General features: G+C 36.8%; 1 protein-coding gene across 2 annotated transcripts in view; it reads left to right on the top strand.

The window, feature by feature from the left end:
• The first annotated feature begins 1,715 nt into the window (after positions 1–1,715).
• LOC131431260 (lachesin) overlaps positions 1,716–23,141 on the top strand; it is a 534,183-nt gene continuing 512,757 nt past the window's right edge. The window contains exons 1-2 of one of the 2 annotated variants that reach the window (XM_058596868.1): positions 1,716–2,053; positions 2,695–3,229. The gene's annotated coding sequence lies outside the window, so the exon portion shown is untranslated. Of the gene's footprint in view, positions 2,054–2,417; positions 3,230–23,141 lie in introns of both variants that reach the window. The other variant, XM_058596866.1, reaches the window with a different exon arrangement.

Raw genomic sequence — 23,141 nt, 5'->3', positions numbered from 1 at the left:
TATATTGGATTAATGAGAGATGTTTGCAGTATTTTCAAAAATATTTCACAGTAACGGTTCGTTACTTCCTGTTCATTTTTTCCTAATTTGAAAATAAAATTTCGGCATTTTTCTCCAATTTACCCTACAGAACTTTTTGGAGAAAAATATGTGTAAAATTGTTTTTTTTATGTTCATAATGCAAGAAACATTAATTTGCAACTCCACGGAATAAACCAGTACAAAACCTTGCATAAAACGCTTCGAAATTTTTAGTTCCAGGAGCTTCATTACTCTGGATTGTGATTTATTTGAAACCCAGGAAAAAAGTTCTTTTAGAACCCCACCCAAGTAACATTTTTAATATTAATAAATACTTGTAGCTATCTTCAATACTACATAATAAATCTTGCTTTAAAACTTTAAACTCCACGAAAGCCTACTAAAAACCTCTATTAGAGCATGTTTCTGCCAAGTGAACCGTAAAACTATTTCGTTGCGATAAAACTTGTGCATACGTTCTGAAAATAAATCATAAAAGTCCATCATACTTCCTCGTTTTTGCTTTTCGAAGTTTTTTTGATGTCAACAAAGGCTACGGCAAAAAACATCATAATGGCGCCCATGAAATTTTCTACAATGCAAATTACACTTAATCTAATCTCTTAATCTTAGCAATAAATCAAAAAGCCCACAACAAGAGTGTCATAAATGTACTTTAGAACACTCAAATTTGCTTTAAGCGAAATTGTCATTCAATGAACACGCAAACACACAAAACTAGATTTATGAAAGGATTTAACTGACAATAATGTTTTAAAGAAAAATTTTTCAAGCAATATTAAGAGCGTTTGCATGGTTTTATTCTAGTACAAATTGATTTATTTTTAGTCAAGTTGTTAGTCTAGGTAAAAGGTTTTATAGAAGCTTGAAAAACTATGAAATTACTTGTCAAAAGCGACACTTATTATAGTTGTTATAAAACAAGTAGTGATCGAATAATCAATTACAAAACTCCTATAAATTATAATAAAAACCATAAGGCATTCAATTTGTTACTTGGGCAGTGAAAAAGATTTCACGGGGGCTATAAGTAAAAAGTCGTGTTTGGACTGAACAGGTACGCATTGCCTACTGAGTTGTTGTTTGCGAAATCCAGAGTAGTTCAATTGACGGAATGATTTCTTGCGTTGTAAATGCTGTCTCTGAAGTAAAAATTATTTTTCGAAAGTTGTTTTTTTTTAGATTTTTCTTTCATCGTTTCTTTTTCCAGTCTGGCACGTAGGAAGCATTCCCGAGCAAAGACGGGTGGTTTAGCTAGTAATTAATAGAAATCGAGCATGTGACTATTATTAGTTTTTATTCACGGTAAACTTGAAAAAATTGAATGAAGATTGAAGCATTTCTCATTTTGTTGTTCCACTGGCACCACTCCAGCACATTTTCGGTGGGGCTCTCACCACCGGTAACTCAGGAAAACGCATCCCCGATTCGGGTCGTGAGCACCGATGTGTTTATCCTTTCCCGGGAGTAGAATTTCGGTAGCCGGCGCATGCCCACCACCTCCGGGCAGTCATGCTGCACCAAGGCGAATCCGTTTCCATCCGTGAGCGACCGCACTCGCGGAAATCCGAAAGACCCGAACACCGTTACGGCACCCGAAAGCAGGACTCGCTTGGCAGGCGCTCGGTCCAAATCAACACCGAGTCGGAAGCTGCTGCCGTGGGGTTCGTATGGTGGAATGTGATGCTGCCGTTGGAGCACAACGAAGACAGGAACCTTAACCTACGCGCCCGAACGACCAGCGGCCAGGTTAGTTCTTGTGACGCCTTCACGCGGGACGAATGTCGTTCGCCGGATCGGAAACAAAATCGAGGTCGGAGGTTTGCTGATCGGTCGTACGGTGCGCGCACGGAACGAAGTAAAAAGCTTGTTTCCACTACTTCGAGCGTTGTGTTCGACGGAGGAACGTTCATCCCCTGAAATTGATACTGATTGTCACGGGGAAAAGTTTTTTTTTCCGAATCGAAGTAAGCTATAGTGTTATCAATTATTCGCCCCGTCTTTGGTGATGGTGAGTTACAGATTGATGTCTAAGCAGGCGAAACCGAGGTCGGACTATAATCTGTGATAGGTGGACAGGAAAGTTGTGAAAGCTAACAGACAGATCGCTGTCACTCGGTGTCATTTCGTGGTAGCGCCGGTGGTCTTACGACATGACGTGACCATTCACCGGAGCCGACTTCTGGTTTCAAGCGTGACGGTAATGTCCGTTTCAGTCCTAGGACGTGACCAGAGGATTGAACATCCGAGCCCCGACTGCTATTGTTTGGGTGATTTCATCCGGATTACGTGTGGATGTGTGGGTGGCTGTGTGTGTGTGTGCCGCACAGAGGGTGAATAATTAATTCGATAATGAAAACATAATCTGATTAAAGATTGCAAGCGAAGGATCGTCGTAGAGGCTGGCAAAAGAGCAGCAAAAGAACAACTCTGAACCTGGCACCGGAGAATCTGTGTGTGTGTGCGAGGGTGTGTGCTTGGCACGTGTGTGTGTGTATGCTCGTGCTTATGGCAGCATGAGTGATGTGATTATGCGCTCGTCGAACAACCTGAGGAACGGCGGCTGATGATGATGACACACTGATGAGAGCGGGAACTTTATATCGACGGTGCAATTTGCGGGAAACATTAATTTGCGTATCGTCTATTAAGCTGTAAAATACGATTCTGGATATTTTGAGTGAAAAGGTTGTCATTTCGTTGGGCTCTACCCCCTCCCAGACTGCACGGACTGCATCCATCGAAACCGGCCGTAGCTGACGGTCAAGGGAACAAAACGTGGCGGATCGTAACCCGGAAATCGGTTGTGATTTATGAGTTTTCAGTGAACATGATTCAGTGCCGAGCTTAAGCCGAAAGTTCTAGCAACTAGTTGTGGGGTCGGTGTGGGTGCCGTTGGAGGGCTGAAATCAAGTGAATGTGTCTGTGTGTGCGCGCCTGTGTGGCAGTGAAAACTGTGCGGGAAAGTTCATATCGATTGTGAAATACGGCATAAGCAGAATAACAGCGTATCGGGAGTGTGAAATTGGGAAAATTTTCAAACAGCAGATAAATAGTTGCCAGGGTAGCTTAGTAGAGTCTGTGAAGCGATGCTGCGTTTTCAGCTGTTCCCTTTGAAGGCAGCACGTTTCGGTGCAGTTTTCAACTTTGAATAACATTTCAGCAGCAGCAGCCGGATCGATTCTGTGTAAGTATAAGAAAATTGAGAATTGTTCTACTGATTATCTAATCGCTGCTCAGATGATTTTCGTTCGAAATTAATTCATAGAAAGCGTGATCAGAATCATAATAAATGTCGGAGTCGTTTTCCATTGTCTTTCCAATAGTTTCGAGTTGAACAAATGATACGTTTTTCAACTGAAGAATGTGATTTAGTGTGGATTGTTGGCAGATCAATTCGATTAGTCTGTATTGAATTTGAAATGATGAAATTAATTATAAAATCTTCGTTAATTATGGAAAATTGTTGAGAACTTCATTTTCATCAACGTTAATATAAGCAATAATACAAATATTACTGTACTAAATTTGAAACTAGGTCATTATTCAGTGATTGTTCAGCTTTGTCAGTGTGATGTGTTTCTTATCAGCAAGATATCACTTACCTTCAGAATTCAGCGAAGCAAAGTAAAGAGCTTCAACATCAAGGTTTTTGATAATTTATAGAACAAATCGAAGCAATTGAAAATAACATTCATTTATGTTAGAATTTACATATGGTATAAAATTACTCAGCAAATCATTTTCAAAAATATGTTATGAATTCTTTGCAGCACATTTTTTTTATTACCTCATACTAACCACAACAATTTGACCAAGAGGGTTGCACTTAAGTGAGTTAAATTGAGATAGTATTGCCAGGTGGTCAGTTGAACCTTGTATGTGATCAGCAATTGGAATTTGGCACTATGATACACCAAAAAAATACAAGTAAGAAGGTATGAATCTCTCTAATCGCATACGTAATACACAGGCCCGTACCAAGGATTTCGTTTCGGGAGAGGCATTCAATCGATGATTATTTGTGGATCTAGTTATAAGTGTGCCTTTAATACCTTTTGTTTCTTGGAAGCGTGAGTGCAGATTCAAAATTACAAATCAATTAGAAAGAATTTCCGAATTCACATAGAATGTTATTTGCAATTTTGGTAAAAAGTCTCACATTTTGAATGGGAGTGTGGGGGATCAGAGCAAGAAGTTTTATGTGTTAAAGAGAAGAGATCGATTTTTACATTTCTCTTATCATATTGTCCCACAGTCCGAATTCAACCTTCTGTTCTGGAATCATCGAGTAACGGGTGTTAAAACCATAAATTTCAAGAATGTGTTTTATAAGTGACGATTCAAAAAGGAGCAAATACTATTCAGTAAGCTTTTCTAGTGTGCAAATTTGGTTGATTATTGGTCTCAAAAAATTCAATTCGAATCTGGCGATCCTTTTTAATTTCATCGAGATCCAACTTCCGAGTCTGGAAATGCGGGGTGACGAGTATTAAAAATTTCAATTCGTCATTAGAAGTGACCATGATCAACAGGAATTTTTGTCGTGGATACGACTTACTTTACTATGGGGTGCCTTTTCAAAATTTACCCTCTGAGAGAGTGATAAGTTTTTTATCGTGAATATCTCTTGTTGTATCTAACGAATCAACATAATTTTTGCTACATGCCATTGGAAATATAATCACAATTTCATGATAAAATATTCAGTTGTGTGACATAATCTTAAATAACTCAAAATTAAACTTTTCTGAAAATAAACGAGTTTCAAAGAGGATAATTCATGAGGCGCGTTAGCCTTTCTCGTATTTTTAAAGCTCATAGTTCAGTGATCTGTGAAAGGATTTATATAATTTAACTACCAATAGAATCGACCAGCCAATCAGAACGCGTTCTGAGAAAGAGAACAAAATATCTGCTGCTGTACAACAAATCGTTCGAGAAAATGTTCCGAACAGTGCTTAATATCGTAGTGAGTTCCACAATTTGGTCCTTCTGAAAGGCAGGAATGAATCCCGTACAGCATTCTGATAGTAATAAATAATCGAAATTAAAATTCTATATGCTACTATTTTTATAGCCGTTAGGACCGCCTATTATTGAAAAAGCTACCAACGAAATCAGGTAAAAACAAACCTCTCAACAAAAATTGGATCAGTTTGGATTCTATCGCCACTGCGAGCAGATGTATTTTGTGTCGTTTGCAAAGCTAGTTTCGCCTCCGACAAAAGCGATTACGTCACAGCTGCCAGTCATTTGCATTGGTGAAAAAGCAACGATGAAGAGCATTACACAAAATCAGCCGTTCTAATGGCTCTAAAAGTTTTCTAAAGAACTATTAGGATTTCTTGTTCGCAAATCGAAGGTGAATATCCTCGGTTTAGTGCAAATCAAGAACAATTGGGTTAGATTTTTGCACTTTTCGCTGTGTGAAATTCACAGTAATCGAGATAAAGTGAAGCCTTCTTTGTTTTTGCGAAAAATGTGGAAAAGGGGAATGCTTGCATAATTCTTACAATTGATCAACTAATTGATGTTCGGAAGTGTTAAGGAACTTGTCAGTTGTTTTTGTATTCACGACATCCAGTTATGTCTCTAACATTACCCGTGCGCCTTTTTTTTAGTAGCTGTCTAATACTCTATTGCCGCATTGTATGCGATGAACTGAGCTTCGAAGAAAAGTCCGCTCTCCAGAATGATCTACCCAGGAAGTTAGTAATACTCATCTAATTTGCGGCCACTTTAGTAATACTCATCTAATTTGCGGAATATTTTGGTTCATAAGAGCACCTGCCTATTGAAGAACACCGGAACACTGCTTTCAAGTGCGATGCTGTCGATTGTGTTGTTCTGTCTTTGTGGTAGTAAACGAAAATAATACCATGAACATGACTTCATGACCTTTCCATCATATTCAGTCTCCCTAGACCGCTTTGGAACACTTGTGCCGACGTTAGTCCGTTTTCGGGTATTCTTTCTATTCTCTGGCGTACAATAATCGATCCGGATTCCGTCAACAATTTGCAACCGACACGAAAAATCCAACCGAATCTAATCACTACAGCCGAAAAAGGCTTCCGAAGTGTGCTCGCGTTTGTCTTTTTAATCCTGAATGCATACTCAAGACTCAGAAGCTTAGAATATCTTTTTCATGTGCAGAATCGAAACCACTACTTCACGGTGCAATCGGAAGGAGCACTAGCCCCAAAATATTCATCCGACTTTTACCTCCCAAAAAAAGTTTTTTAAAGTACGAAAATCAGTTTGTCTTTCTCATATAGAGAGTTTATGAAATCATTGCGAAAACCGACTTTAGAACCGTAGTTGGGAGGGCGGTGTGATATAAATTTCAAATCGTCTATTGAGGTGACGATGCAAACTACGTGTAAACTATGTAGAATTATGCTGAAGACTGTTTTGGCTCATCTCACAATCTCATGGTTTGGCAAGGTATTTGCAGCAGCTGATGAAACAAGTTTTTGTGAGAAAATAGGCGAGTGGGTAATGTCACAGACATAACGGAAGAACGTGAATACGAATTAAACCAACATGCTTCCTATACATTCGAATATAGAGAAACATTTATTTATACACACCAGATTTAAAATTCTGAACCAGGACTGTATTCTGAAACTAGAGTCTTAATTTGAATTCGAAATCTGGGATTCGAGGTTCCAAATTTAGTCATTAATAAAGAAACTGAATTGATTTCCCAAAATTTAGCTCCAAAATACATTTCCCGAATTTAGTTCAAACATGGAAGTTCTGAGGTATGGACATAAATGCTAAAGCTGAATTTAGGAATTCAATTTTGAAACTGAATTCAGGAATTAAATTCTGGAACTGAATGCGGAAATTAAATGCTGATGCAGCAGAGGTCAGTTCTAAAATTCAGGTTTGGAGCTCAGATCTAAAGGTTAGTTCCAAGTTTGTTTGTGGATTCTGTTATTGAAATCCTAAAACAGAATTCTCGATTAGAATTCCGAATATGAAATAAGGAACTAAACTCAGCTCCAAAATCTTAAAATCAAAAGACTCCAGAGTTAGGATTCAGTTTCAGAGCCATAGTTCTTAATTCTGAATCTATGTCTGAAACTGAAGTCTGCAATGAAATTCATATCCTGAAATTAAATTCAGGATTCTGGATCCGAATATAGTTTGAGAATTTAGTTCTAGGAAATTTTCAAAATTCAATTCCCTGCTTCTGTTAGTTGAAGGTAACTCCTCGACCCGACAGTAGAACATCGCGCCTGCCTACCTTGAAACCGAGTGCGAGAAAGGTAAGCATGCATGATGAGTTCCTCATATTGTTTAAAAAAGTTTGAGAAAACCTAATTTTTGAGTTTTTGTTTTTCTCATATAGAGAGGCTATGCAATCACTGTAAAAATTGACTTTTGAACCGTCCAAGGTGTGTCTCATGGCCTCATACAAAGTTCTTGAATTGCATTATGATCCGAGTTCCGGTTCCGGAACTACAGAGTGATATGCACCAAAATTGTGAAAATAATGTCACTCATATTTCTCGGAGATGGCTAAATCGATTTTCACAAACTTAGATTTAAATGAAAGGTCTCATGGCCCCATACAAAGTTCATGAATTTCATTTGGATCCGACTTCCGGTTCAGAATTACAGGTTCAAATGAAAGGTCCTAAGATACCATAAGAATATTACAACTTTCAACCCCTGCTTCTGGAGGTAGAGTGCTTAGTGGAAAACTATCAGTTTCAAGAATTTTTTTTCCATAAGCTACCTTTTTATATTTGCTAGTTAATTATTTTAGTTTGCCGACCATGAGAGTCTGTTAATTTGATAATCCCATACAAGATCTGCTGAATTTTATTCAAGTCCGACTACCGGTACATTTATTTTCCAAAAATTCAAATGTTAGATCTTAGATAATCGTTAATAAATTTGTAGGTCATATTAGTGTATGGTTGAATGAACCGAATGTTAAATTAAACTTATACCGACATCCAGCTTTTGGTTGCCAGTACCAAAATAGTAATCAAATGTAATAGGGTAACAGGCTCACCTATCAAACTTTATAGATTTAATCAAAGTTAAGCAATCCATGTTGCATCAGTTTGATGTTAATCACATTAAATTCCCTATTGCGGAAGGGTTTTCCGAAGATATTACAACATTTGATGGATATTTTTACAAAGTGGGCCAAAATACTTCTGTCACCCAAAAATGTAGCTCACCTCACTTTCTTAAATATGATTAAATAGTTTTTCACTAACTTAAATTCCAATGTAGTATATAAATGTAGCAGTATTTTTCAACAGAAATCTTCAAAAATATTATCTAAACTTTTTTAAATTGTGGTATTTTGGAAATTTCTGCTGTAATATACAGGAGACAATAAAAATGAGAAAGGCGTCATTACGCCACTGGGTGGATTAATACAGGTTTTTATGTTAAAGACTGTCCCAGAAAGTATGGACGCAAACAAAAACCGCTGCCATTTCGCAATGGTTCAGAATCTGTCAATTTTAATGGCTGCGTCCTGTTTTTTACACTCTTCTCTAACCACTTGTCAGGTGTTTATTCGTTTTCATTAGTTTGTTTCGAAATGCGTGGACTTTCAGCAGAACAAGGTCGAAAAATTATGTACAAATGGTGCACAGAACGGGGACTCCCACTGAGAAAGATAGCAAAAATGGAAGGAGTTAGTGAAAAAGCCGTGAGAAATGCAATCAGAAAGTTCGGCGAGGATAACACCATTGAGGATAAATAGAAAACGGGTCGGAAAAAAGGTCCTGCTAACCCTCAGTTGGATAAACGTATACTGAAGGCGTTCGAGCAAAAGAAGGAGATTTCAGTTCGGGATGTGGCCAAAAAAGTGGGCACTTCGAGGTCAAATGTTCTTCGTGTTAAAGAACGTTTGAATCTTCGAACCTATAAGAAGCAGAAACAACCAAAACGTAGTCAGAAACAAGAAGCATCGATCAGGCCGAGGGTTCGAAAGCTGTACAATACGATTCTTGCTGGAAATTTGAACTGCATAATCATGGACGACGAAACCTAGGTGAAACTCGATTACAAATCCTTGCCGGGACCACAATATTATACGGTGCGAGAAGGGCAAGTGTTGAACCAGTTCGAGACATCGATTGAAGTCGAAAAATTTGATAAGAAAGCTATGGTCTCGCAAGCAATTTGTAGCTGCGGTAAGATTTCGAAACCATTCATCACAACTGCTTCAATGAACAGCGAAATATACATCAAGGAATGTTTACACAAACGAATTCTACCCATGATTCGAAGCCACAAGGATCCTGTTGTCTTCTGGCTAGATCTTGTTTCTTGCCACTACTCGAAATCAACGGTAGAATGATATACTACCAAAAATGTCACTTTCGTCCCAAAAGACATGAATCCACCAAATTGCCCACAACTTCGATCAATTTAGGAATTTTGGGCATTAACGAAGGCACATCTTAGGAAACATGTCTCGGCAGCCGAAACCATTCAACAGTTCGAAAAAGATTGGAAAAAAGTGTCAAAACTTGTCGCCAAGAAGTCTGTACGGAATTTAATGAGGAACGTTCGCAAGAAGGTGCGCCAGCTAGTCTACAATGGCTAAGTAGCAAATGTTGAGAATAATATTCTGTTGTTGTAGTCTAATATTATCAGTATATCGAATAAAATTTGAATATCTAATACTTGTGAATTGTTTACAGCGAAATCAAAGTGCGTCCATATTTTCTGGGACAGTCTTTATCACTCACTGTTGAAAGTATAATCATAAATTGCTGATCATATTTCTGATGGCATGGAGATTGACTTATTTTGTTTTGTTTAGTACAGTTCGAGATATTCACGAATAATTTCTATCCATTCTTCCACGGGGCGAATTTTGAATAGGCAAATAGTAAAGTGAGACGTACCCACTTCAAAACCATGTCTAAGAACTATCAAATGTACAGTATCTGATAAAGCGTATTCTTCTGTACATTAAAGCTCACAATGGAGCTGTAAGATTTTGGCCTGATTTGGCAAGCTGTCACTACAGCGCACTACAGTGCTGCAGTGGTATCTTGACAACGGGTTGGATATCTTTCAACCTAATCGGAATAAATTTTTTCTTGTTTTTCACTTAAAATGTAACAAATTACCATCGTTTTAAGTACTCAACATTACTATTTCATTAGAATGGTTTTAAGATAAAGTTTGCATTAGAAAGTTTTTTTCGGATGGTAATAAAAGAATATTTGAGACAGATAATTGCTTTTGATAATTTTTCCATGGAAGATAATTATTTAAGTTTACATGCAAAAAAATCTACGCCCCTGCAAACGGTTTTCCAGCAGTTAACATTCGCCATGGTGGACAAAACCTACCCTGCAAGCCTACATGCATGTTTTCGAGTTCTTTCTTTGCTTTATTTATCAATGCTTCCTCAGCCTTCGCGACAAAACTGTGCTCTTCTGAACGTCAAACTTTGTCTGCTGACTCATGGGTTACTATGCTTTATGCTGCATGGGTAGTTTCGTCAGAACGAGTGAAGATGATTTTTGTCCATTTTTTTTAATGCTAACATTAAATCAATTTTTTCGCGTCCAGTTATCACTATTGATATTAATTTTGGTAGATCCAAGACTTTTTTAGATTAATGCTGACACTGAAACTATCATTAATAGCACATTCGAACTTGATCATTTGCAGCTTTCAATCCAAATACGTAGAAATCGGTGGAGTCACAATTGAGAAAATCGTGCGGATAGAAAAAAGACGGATTTTCGGTTACTTCACCTATTCGGTTGTACATCCAGAGCGAAAAGTGTCCACCAATACCTATTCACACTGGATCCATAGCCTCGTTATGGGTTCCGAACGAGATTATCTGAATCGATTGAGCCATCATTCAGCCATACACTTTGGCGGTTACGTCACTTATCCAATTGTTTCTTAACCTTGGAAAATTCGGTTTCTGTGGCACCTAAATCTTCTAACTCCGTGGACGGTTTCCACAAGTCTAGAATCTTTACAAAACTTGCAACCTTTGCGAACTAAAGTTAAACATCTTCAAACGAAGCGCAGTCACTTTCACGCTGCCTGTGCTTTAAGATCGGAATTCCATTACCCACTCAACCACCTTCAGCTGACATTCCAGAGACGAAATTCTCTCCTGACCTGGCTCAAACTGTCTCGTTCACGTTGGTTGTCCTGGAGGTTCCCCTTTCCGGGCGTTTCGCCTACCTTCCTCTGCACACAAAGAACTAGTGTTACGAAATTAATTTAAATACTGAAATGTACCATCAATTGCTGCTATCCGGAAGTGCGAATCGCTTCACCTTTTCCACAAGTATGCAGCAAAGTTTTAACGGCCCTTTGTCGGGCCAAAACAAAAAAAAAGGAACAAAGTTAACCTTCGTCATTGCGAAGACCTGCCAGTGGTGTCAGTACCTATAGGAAACGGTAAAAACTTTGCGCCTGCAGACCTGCTTTTTTTCTCCTGGATTCCGAGACCTCCCGCAGCGCAGCACACAATCCAATTCGTCGTCAAACCAAACAGGACGCAAGTTTCCGATTCAAGCCAAAAGGTAACAATTTCCGGTTCAACTCAATGACAGCCGAACTGTTTCGAACTCGTCTCGGCAACCGTGGTGTGAGTGGCTCTTCATCCAGCCTAGTCCCTCGGATGCCATGTAATACCTGACGATTGTCACCCGCACTCCGAGAAGCCTTCGGGATTGCGCTAAAGCCGCGTGGCTTGGAATCTGCCTCGCAGAGAACGTAGACGTAGGAAGGTTGTAAAGTGACAAAAAGTTGTGTATTCACGTGCCGACAGAAAAGGGTCTGACTATTTTGGTAATATTTGCGAGCCAGCTTTTTCAGGTCTCATGTACACGACTAAACTGTTTACTGACAGGGAGCTTTATCGACTTTACCAAGGCCTAACCGTTGATTCGAACTTCTTGAAAAGATAAATTTTATTTCCTTTTTCCCGCCTTTCCAGAATGGGAATTGTTTATTTTCCTTGGGAAAAAAGGATCTAAGGTAAACAACATTCACCGTAATTGAAAGTACCACCTCAGCGGCAATCATCATTAGTACCGTTTACGGAAGAAAAAGTACGCCCATCACACAAGCAGTGCGTCCTCATTTAATTTCACTCGAATTTCAGGGTTTCGAAAACCCGGAATGAAAATCGTCATCATGAAAGCTTACGTAATGAGATGGTACATCGGTCGGTTGCCAGCGGTTTCGCGTTTGCTCACTTGCCCTAGTACTCTTGATCCATTGGGTTGGAGGAAAAAAATAGCTGCAGTTAAATGGAAAATGAATGAAATCGGGTCGATTTACGAGAGCATTATTACTCGAGCAGTCAGGTGGCAGTGAGATGAGTGGGTCAACGCAGTGCTGCTCAATATTGGGCACAGTGGTGATATGTCGAGCAGAACTTGGTCATGGTATTTCTGCATGCCAGTAAAAAAACCTTCATTGGTTCAAGCAGGATAGTGCTTTAATTTTTTAAAGTATTTAGAAAACAGACACAAAGGAAAAAAAAACTTTCGCGAGCTGGATGCAGCTGTGCGACAATAGTTTATCGTAGCTCTCAACAGCGATTAATTCAATCGAACGGAAAATATAAATACGTTCTAGGAATAAAGTTCCCCTTTCAGTAATTATCAAATGAAAATCTGTAAGCTTTTTGTAAATTATGAAGGACGAGCTTGAGCGTGAGTTTTAAGCTTGACCGATCACTCCTTGACCGCTCACCCCTGAGGATTATACGGGGAAATTTTAGATGATCAGTTCTGAGGTTGGCAAATTATCCGAACCATCGTTACAACAAAGCAGTTTTGCTTCCTTTCAATGCATGATTCGAAAGTCACCACATATTTCGAAATTTCAATAGCTGAAAAAGAAAGTTCTGTCCCATTCGCCTTATTCAGCCAACATTGCCCATCCGATTACCATTTGTTCCGAGCAGCCCTTCGAAAATTATGAAATGAACAAAAACTGGATCGATTCAATCATCGAATCTAAAGAAAAAAAAATCCTTTTAACGCTATATCCGAGCTTTACTAGAAACGATCGCACAACATTAGGCTAACCAAATTGAAGCCACGTTTTTGTTCTGCAGGTCAGTCGGATCGATAGACAGGTCGGTATTTTTCGGTGAAAAACAAAAAAGTGTTCTGCATACAGCCGAAACTTTACGAGCTGCTAGGTGACATCACAGTTTAACCTTAACTGCTATGCACTAATGAGTACGAGACGAAACGTAAATACATCATTTGAAAACGGAACCAAAGCAAGGTTATTTGATAAGTTTCTCAATTTTCACATTCCTTTCATTTGACTTGATGGTGTGAATATTTATGCTGAACTTTTATGACATGGTAAAGTTGGTGATTTGCTGCACAACATTTGACAATCACAATTTGATTTTTTTATTTGTTTCGTTAAGCAAATATAGACTACATATGCATAATTTACAATGTTTACTTATAGTACGCATTATTTCTACGATAAAGTATGTTATAATTTGATTTTTTGACATAGTAAGGTCAAGATGATTACAAAATTTATTATAAAGACTGTTCCAAAAAGTATGGACGCACTTTGATTTCGCTGTAAATAATTCACAAGTGTTAGATAATCAAATTTTATTCGATATACTGATAATATTAGAAACGCAAACGACCTTTGCCTTTACTTTCTGACATATCAGAGACTCGGATAACTCGTATCGCTAAGATGCCTAAGTTCGACTCGTCTGGTAGAAGATAAAAGTTTAGATACGAGAAGCCTTCTGCTTACTTAAATGACCCTTGTCACGTCTCACTTTTCCGCACTTTATTCTTCACATCCTTGCTCTTCCTTGAGTACTATGGCTCTATGATTTCATATTCTTTCTCCTCTTATAATCTCCAGTTAGTTTGATATCGTTAAAAAACCGAAAAAAAATTAGAATACAACAACAGAATATTATTCTCAACATTTGCTACTTAGCCATTGTAGACTAGCTGGCGCACCTTCTTGCGAACGTTCCTCATTAAATTCCGTACAGACTTCTTGGCGACAAGTTTTGACACTTTTTTCCGATCTTTTTCGAACTGTTGAATGGTTTGGGCTACCGAGACATGTTTCCTAATATATGCCTTCGTTAATGCCCAAAATTCTTCAATTGGTCGAATTTGTGGGCAATTTGGTGGATTCATGTCTTTTGGGACGAAAGTGACATTTTTGGTAGTATACCATTCTACCGTTGATTTCGAGTAGTGCCAAGAAGCAAGATCTGGCCAGAAGACAACGGGATTCTTGTGGCTTCGAATCATGGGTAGAAGTCGTTTTTGTAAACATTCCTTGATGTATATTTCGCTGTTCTTTGAAGCAGTGGTGATGAAGGGTCTCGAAATCTTACCGCAGATACAAATTGCTTGCCAGACCATAGCTTTCTTACCAAATTTTTCGACTTCAATCGATGTCTCAGACTGGTTTAACACTTGCCCTTCTTGAACCGTATGATATTGTGGTCTCGGCAAGGATTTGTAGACGAGTTTCACATAGGTTTCGTCGTCCATGATTATGCAGTTTCCAGCAAGAATCGTATTGTACAGCTTTCGAACCCTCGGCCTGATCGATGCTTCTTGTTTCGGACTACGTTCTGGTTGTTTCTGCTTCCTATAGGTTCGAAGATTCAAACGTTCTTTAGCACGCAGAACATTTGACTTCTAAGTGCCCACTTTTTTGGTCACATCCCGAACTGAAACCTCCTTCTTTTGCTCGAACGCCTTCAGTATACGTTCATCCAACTGAGGGTTAGCAGGACCTTTTCTTCGACCCGTTTTCGGTTTATCCTCAAAGGTGTTATCCTCACCGAACTTCCAGATTGCATTTCGCACGGCTTTTTCACTTACTCCTTCCATTTTTGCTATCTTTCTCAGTGACAATCCGCGTTCTGTGCACCATTTGTACACTATTTTTCGACGTTGTTCTGCTGAAAGCCCATGCATTTCGAAACAAACTAATGAACACGAATAAACAACTGCACAAGTGGTTAGAGAAGAGTGTAAACAACAAGACGCAGCCATAACAATTGACAGATTCTGAACCATTGCGAAATGGCTGCGGTTTTTTGTTGTGTCCATACTTTCTGGGACAGTCTTTAGTGACGCATTTTTCGATTGACTTTTTGGACTATTCTTCGCATATTTTGTTGTATTGTGGCTTTTTAAAAATAATGTCCGAGTTCGTAATTGATGGCCAAGCATATACAAATATTATTGGGAAAATAGTGAAGCTGATTGAACGCGTTAAGAAATAATGTCATTGATAAAATAAAGCATTGTAAGATTACGGCGTTCTTTAAGTGTTTGTATATCGATCAGCATGTAGCGTGCTGCATACGATGGCAGTGGAAATGCTGTCTAGTTTAGTTTACGACGAGCATGTAAAAGAAATTGTTTCTGGATCGATTCAGTGCGTTCTTCGTGAATATGTGTTCCATACTAGGCTGCAATATTCCAAAATATATCTGACTTATGTACTGTATAATAATTTAATTGTATATGGGTCCTGAACTGAAGTATGGGTTAAAACTGAAGCATTTAATAAAGCCCAGTAAACCATTTGCTTTACTGATCATGTTATTGTTGTGTTCCACAAAAGTAAACTTGCAGTTTAAGACTACTTTTAATTCGCTGCATCAGATTTAGTGATTCTTGCAATTCAGTTATTAAATCCAGTTTTATTATATTCAGTTTTTAAAAATTCAGTTCATAAAATTACTGAGTGCAAACGAAAAACTATTTCCAATCAATCTTAACGATCTGATGAGATGCTACACCGATTGAACGATTCACGTATGGTGACTTGAACGCCGCTTACCAATATTAGTTGTTTTGAACTCTTCATAAACCATCAAAGTTGGGCTTCAATTGCACCCAAATTCATCTTATTCCCCTGGTTTGACACTATCGTACTATGATTTATTCTGCAACTTCAATAAAAACCCTTCTTAATCCACCTAGTGGTGTGATAATGCCTTTCTCTTCTTTCATAACAGTCTCATGAAAATATATTTCATACTTTTATTAAATCATTTCAGATACTAATTTTGACACCAATTGATTCAGATTGATTCAAGTAGTTCACAAAAGAATGCTTAAGTGTTTATGTCACACAGTCAGCATCATTTTTCCAAACTAGTGCTTGACATTTGCGTTGCCTATTTGTATAAGAACAGTGATGCTAATCTAAAAATAAAAAAAAAACCCTTCTCAGTCCACTTAGTGGAATTTTCATATATCTTGAAAAATCACCATAGGAGGGAGCACTTGAAATTTTCGAAATCGAAAAAAAATTTTGATGCCAAAAGGCTTAGAATTGCATGAAACGTCGAGATTTAGTGTCATCTCCAAAAAATTTTTTTGAAAAAGTCGACTTTGGGACTAAATATCAAAATTTTTCTAAGTCCCAGGAAGTTGATATTTTCAAAAAAATTCTATTTTTGAGATGACACTAAATTTCGATATTTCATGCAGTTTTAAGAATTTCGGCATCAAAAAAAATTTTGGAAATTTCATGTACTCCCCCCTATGGAGCTTTTTCAAGATCGAAAATTGTCAAAACTTCACCACCGGGAAGCACCCCTTACGCATGTCCGATTCAGTTCATATTTTGCATGAAGGCTTTTTTCGAGGTGCCTAAACCTTTGAGCACTAGAGCTCAACTAAAATAGAGGTGATCCCAAAATTTTGGCACCCTTATATACATAAGAGCAGTAAAAATCAACGTGTTTTGTCGGTTACGTCACATATACCATCATATATCTGGTACCAACAGTCACAACGATTTGATCTTCGAACTTGATCAATGGCCCAACAGTAGCTTTCAAACGAGCCTAAGTTTGTTAAAATCGTTTCAGCCATATCTGAGAAAATTGAGCGCGTTCAAATATCTTCGAAAAGTGCACATACATACACACTAGAGATGGGCAATTCGTTCGCGAACGGTTCAAAAGAACTAGTTCTTTTGAAAGAATGAACGAGCTATAGTTCTTTTTTCGAGAACGGTAGTTCCTCAGTTCAAAGGCGAGGGATCTTTTTTTGAGCTCGCTCAACCTTTTTTTTTTCAAGAACGGTACTAATTAGGTTTTTTACCGTCACTGCTAACCTCAATCGGATGAACACTTTTTGACAGTCCAGCAGTACTGTTTGTAAACAGAAATTTCTTTTGTTTGTTTATTGACAAATTGAATCAGACCATTTACGGTCCGTATCGCCTAAATAAAGTTTTAAAACATTTGTTCACGATTGAATACGGTTCGTTTTTGATATTTATTAAATAAAAGTGACTAGTTGCAAAGTGTAAAGATGATTGTTTTAGATGTACTCTTCGATTTTTGTTTAAGCTTGTTTGTAAACAGTACTGCTGAACTGTCAAGGATGAATACTTGTTCATTTGTGTCGTCACGATAAAAAACCTAATAAGAAAGTTCATCACGAAACCTTAGTTCTATTTCGAGGGACCTTTTTTTGCTCGCTTCAGCTTACAAAAGTAAGTTTCGGTTTAGTCTTTGAACAAACAAACCAACGATGAATAGAACGAACGAACGGCTCTGGAGAACTAGTTCTTTCAACAGAACTCTGCATCACTGAACGGTTCTTTGAAATGAACTGTTTTGCCCATCTCTAATACACACACATACATACTCACACACAGACATTTTCCGATCTCGTCGAACTGAGTCGATTGGTATATAACATTATTGGTCTCCGAGGCTCCGTTCGAAAGTCGGTTTTTCCAGCAATTGTAAAGGGTGATTTTTTAAGAGCTTGAGAACTTTTTTAAACAATAAAACGCATAAAATTTGCAAAATCTCATCGGTTCTTTATTTTAAACGTTAGATTGGTACATGACATTTACTTTTTGAAGATAATTTCATTTAAATGTTGACCGCGGCTGCGTCTTAGGTGGTCCATTCGGAAAATCCGCTTTTTTATCGACAAATTTTGTTCAGCGATGAGGCTCATTTCTGGTTGAATGGCTACGTAAATAAGCAAAATTGCCGCATTTGGAGTGAAGAGCAACCAGAAGCCGTTCAAGAACTGCCCATGCATCCCGAAAAATGCACTGTTTGGTGTGGTTTGTACGCTGGTGGAATCATTGGACCGTATTTTTTCAAAGATGCTGTTGGACGCAACGTTACAGTGAATGGCGATCGCTATCGTTCGATGCTAACAAACTTTTTGTTGCCAAAAATGGAAGAACTGAACTTGGTTGACATGTGGTTTCAACAAGATGGCGCTACATGCCACACAGCTCGCGATTCTATGGCCATTTTGAGGGAAAACTTCGGAGAACAATTCATCTCAAGAAATGGACCGGTAAGTTGGCCACCAAGATCATGCGATTTGACGCCTTTAGACTATTTTTTGTGGGGCTACGTCAAGTCTAAAGTCTACAGAAATAAGCCAGTAACTATTCCAGCTTTGGAAGACAACATTTCCGAAGAAATTCGGGCTATTCCGGCCGAAATGCTCGAAAAAGTTGCCCAAAATTGGACTTTCCGAATGGACCACCTAAGACGCAGCCGCGGTCAACATTTAAATGAAATTATCTTCAAAAAGTAAATGTCATGTACCAATCTAACGTTTAAAATAAAGAACCGATGAGATTTTGCAAATTTTATGCGTTTTATTGTTTAAAAAAGTTCTCAAGCTCTTAAAAAATCACCCTTTAATACCTTTCTATAGAGAAAGGCAAAAACTTCAGCCTACGCGAGTACTTTGCAAACCCTCACGAAATAGCTTTTAGAAGTGCATCGAAAAGTTATAGAATCGCTGGAATAAGTGTTTCGAGTCAGGGTCATTTCGTCGAATGTCAATTTGCCGACTCATATACTGTGTTGAAATCGTATATTTTATATAAATCAAGGGTGTAGCCGGGTTTGCATATAAAAACTGCTCTCAAACAGAAATAAAATTGATATAAGCTGTTTGAAAGGGTTTGTATTGGGGAATTTTAACCCTTTAACTGTCATATTTGTGGAGTTATGGTGGTTCTTCTGATTTTCATTTTCTTTAAATTTTTCAAAAACCTTTTTAGGAAAAAAATATTGAAGAAAATCAGGAATATTTTAGGAATTTATGGGATTTTTTCAGATTTTTTTAAAATGGATTTCTTTGAGAAAAAATGTTCAAAATTTTCGAAAATTTTTTATTCGCACTTACAATTTTGGTACCTTTCTAGATTTTGCATCAAAAATAAATCATTTATAAGTACATTACGCTGTATTTTTTCAGATTTTTAAAAGATGTGGGCGGGTATAATATCAGACTTTACAAAAATAAATCTTTCGAAAAACCATGCCTCTCCATTAAATTATCATCCGATGGAGACGCATTGTATTTAGTTCTAAAATGCGTTTCCATCTACAACTTGAGTTCATTCCTAAAATTATTTAAACACGTCCCTACGTCTGTCTTGATTTAGCTACCCAAGTAGCACGTTAAGTTGCTGCCCTGTTTTTTTCTACTGATTGTGCAATTTATCAAATTAGTTTATATTACTATTCTAGTAACTGTTGTGTTACGGAAAAAGCTCAATTTTTCTTTGTTGTGCAACATATCTTTAAGTTCTTCCGTTGTTACGAACATTTATTCACAATTATTGTGCAACTGAAACAAAAACTCATGCATCGATCCCATTACAAATGCTGCAATCAAATCTGCGAAAAAACGATTGTGAAACTCATGGAAACTAACTGCGTAATGTAAACATGAATTGAATTGATGTTTACAAAAAAATAGCAAACATAATCTCTAATGAATAAGTTTCACATTTGATTTTCAAAACAACTGCTCGTAACACAAACATGGAACTTTAAAAATATTATGCACATAGGTAAATGATAATACTACATACTGTAGAATTGATCTTTTATTTTTTAGTAAATAGTACGCATGAAATTTTCAAGCGCCTTCGTATGTACGTGTTCTGATGATTGTACATCAATTTCTATGAAAATAACAATCTATTCTTTTTAATGAATATGATCGGAATAGTGCTAAAAATATGTATAAGAAAGCTATCAAACATTGATATACCTTTTCAGACGATTTTAATCTTATTGATGTTTCAAATAATCTTAAAAATCTTGAAATGAATTTTTCTTCAATATTTTCCAATATGGCATCTAGGGTAACAGTGTGTTGAAAAGAAAATGGTTCACCCAACGTAATGATTTATTTCACCTAAATAAAAGGAAATATAAACATGTATATAGCGAATAGATCAATTTTTCTTTTTATTTTTATCAAAATAGTTGTTTTTATTTTTATCAAACTAGTTGACTTAAACAACAATACAGTTTATTCATTCATCTTAGTGAACCCGACTTTTGTGATACGCACTGTAGGTGTGCTTTCCCGGGTAGGTGTAAATAGCAAACAAAGGTCAAAATAATAACAAATTTTACCATCATATCTTGGCTTGATGTTTCTGTGTTGTCATAGCGATACTTGATATTTTCGTGATATTTCATCAAGGGAGCAAGACATTGTACAATATCTGTTCAACATCAAAATTAGTTATAATATCTTATTTCGTTATTGATGAGCTATTTCAATTTTATTAAGTAAATTGATCTAGTAGTTTTATCTTCAAATAAAATATCATTGAATAAACTGCATCAGAATCAGATAAGAGAAATACTTAAGATATTACTCTATTCTAAATGTTAGATATAAAATAATCAACAAATTCATCTTCTATAAATATTTTGTTCTTGGTTTGATATTACAATGACAGAATTTTTTATTTTGTTGCTATTTTCTCATGCAGACTTTGTTATAATTTTTGATATTTTAACTCTTATTTCAAACTAAATAATGTTAATTTCTACCATTGAGATGTTTGATTTTAATAACAGAATTTGGTATTGGTTTGCAAATCACTTCTACCCGGGTTAGTTGCAAACACAAGTTGCTCAAGCGGTAATATATAACTAGGAGAGTAACTATGATGAACTTAACTTTTCTTTCAATATCTTTAAAAAGTGATGTCAGGTCTGTTAATTTTTTTCACGAGATGAAAACCGGATACAAATTGTTTCATTGTGTTTTTGTTTTCATTTCATATGTAATGCTGTAGTTCTGGAACTTTTATGATAATATTCTCATGTCGGCAAGTTTTGCGTTCATTTCATGTAGATAAATTTGGTACAACTTATTTGCAAGTTTCGAATTGTGTTTCTAATAATAAATAAATCTGCACACACTGACCTAATATTTCATGAGGCAACCATAACTATGCGGACTCGGCTGCAAAATTGTTTTTACTGCGATGTTTTCAATTCGGCTTACCTGTTTTTGCCTTGCGGAGAGCATAATTTCACTATTTTTCTCTTCACAAGAGATAAACAACCTTACTTCGTTTTTCACATGACGATGTGAAAATTTTTGCTGAGCTTCTATAACTGCTAGTGCAATGTGGGCAAGTTGGTGATTTGCTGCACAATTGTTTCAGATGTACCTTAAAATGTTCTATAGTGATTTTTTGAGTAGTATTGTAAAACTTAACAGTGTAAAGTTGCACAACCGATTTTAATATATTTGAAAATCTTTCTGAACTTATCTAACATAAAAAAAACAATTCTAAAACAATTGTAGAACCTCTTGAATTTTCAATTTTCTTTTTTTTTCAGTGGACGGTTGTATTTATTAAAAAGTGAGAGAAACATGAATCAGAACCAATGAATTGACAAATATTTAGGTTTTAATATACGGTTTAAAGTTTTTATTCATGAACTGATGTTATTTTACATTTATTTCACATTTATATTCAGATCAAATAAGTCAACAAATACGTTGTAGTCAATTTTATTCGCACATTTTTGCTATGTTTAGTAAAAATTCTGAAGAACATTAAAATTATAGCTCTTTTGCAGCAAAAAATATTATCAGACACCTAGCGCAAAATGAAGAAAAATTCGAAACCAAGCGAAATCTAAGCAACTATCAGTTTTAGGGTAAACTCTCCATGCGCAATTATTCGAGTAGGAAGGTGTTATGTTCTAAAGCCCTTTTCTCTCATATATTTTGTTTCGATGGATTTACTGTCAGTCCGATCCCAGTTTGATTTATCCATCTTTGTGAGCTTAAGCCGTTTGACTTTAGCTGTCGTGTTGAGCAATTTCAGGCAACTTGGCTATTCATACCATGTAATGCAGAACGTCGACGAAGAGTTTTCCTTAAAACTGATAGCTGGAGAGTTTTTTGGATTTAGCTTGGTTTTAGATTCTTCGAAAAAATTTGAACATTGTTTTGCTCATGAAATACATTTTGAAAAATTCTGAAAAAAATCAAAAAGGTTTCCCATAACTCCTAAAATATTTCTGATTTTTTTCAATTTTTTTATAGTTGATATAGTTGCTATTGTCCAAGATTTTCGTAATTTTTCTATAGTTGTAGCTATTTGTTTATATTGAAAGAGTTTTCCCTTTACTATAGCCCAATACAGCTCAATAGATTGCAACTCTGGACAGCTCGGTGGATGCGCCATGTTCCGGTAGTGATGAAGCTTTGGCTTGCGCGGCCACAGCTGCATATAGCCTGCCACACCGAATATTTATGGGGACATATGGCCTTTTTCTTCGTCCCGAACTGCTCTTCTTCGCCGTTCCGTTGCATGGCAGCATGCATTTTACTTAAATATTATTTAGACGATTTTATAAAAATTAACTATGACTATGTTTGTTTTTGTTTGAAATTAATATCTAGTTATAGTCAAAAAGATATTAAAACGAATATTGCTAAGGACAAGATAAATTAAGATTTGAAAACAACTCGAATTGAAAACAAGTGTTGAAAAAATAAAGAGAAAATGTAGTCTTCATATTTTTCTAAAAAATTACAATGAATGAATAAATGAACATGTTATGCATTTCGGAACTGTGTGGTAAGTGCATAACTTCCAATAAATTTTATAATCTATCAGCCCATGGGTTCATCGCCCCTTGTTTCACTTCTGGCTGCGGTTCAGCACCGCATTCCGATTCCGATACCTTCAATATTTATCCGACCTCATCCTCAACCGATCGCCGTTTCATGAAGGTATTAGTGCCGATATCAACA

This window comes from Malaya genurostris, chromosome 2 (assembly GCF_030247185.1).
Source record: "Malaya genurostris strain Urasoe2022 chromosome 2, Malgen_1.1, whole genome shotgun sequence".
NCBI classification, from domain to species: domain Eukaryota; kingdom Metazoa; phylum Arthropoda; class Insecta; order Diptera; family Culicidae; genus Malaya; species Malaya genurostris.
Note: the sequence above shows the minus strand (reverse complement) of the source record. Positions and strands in the feature narration are given on the sequence as shown.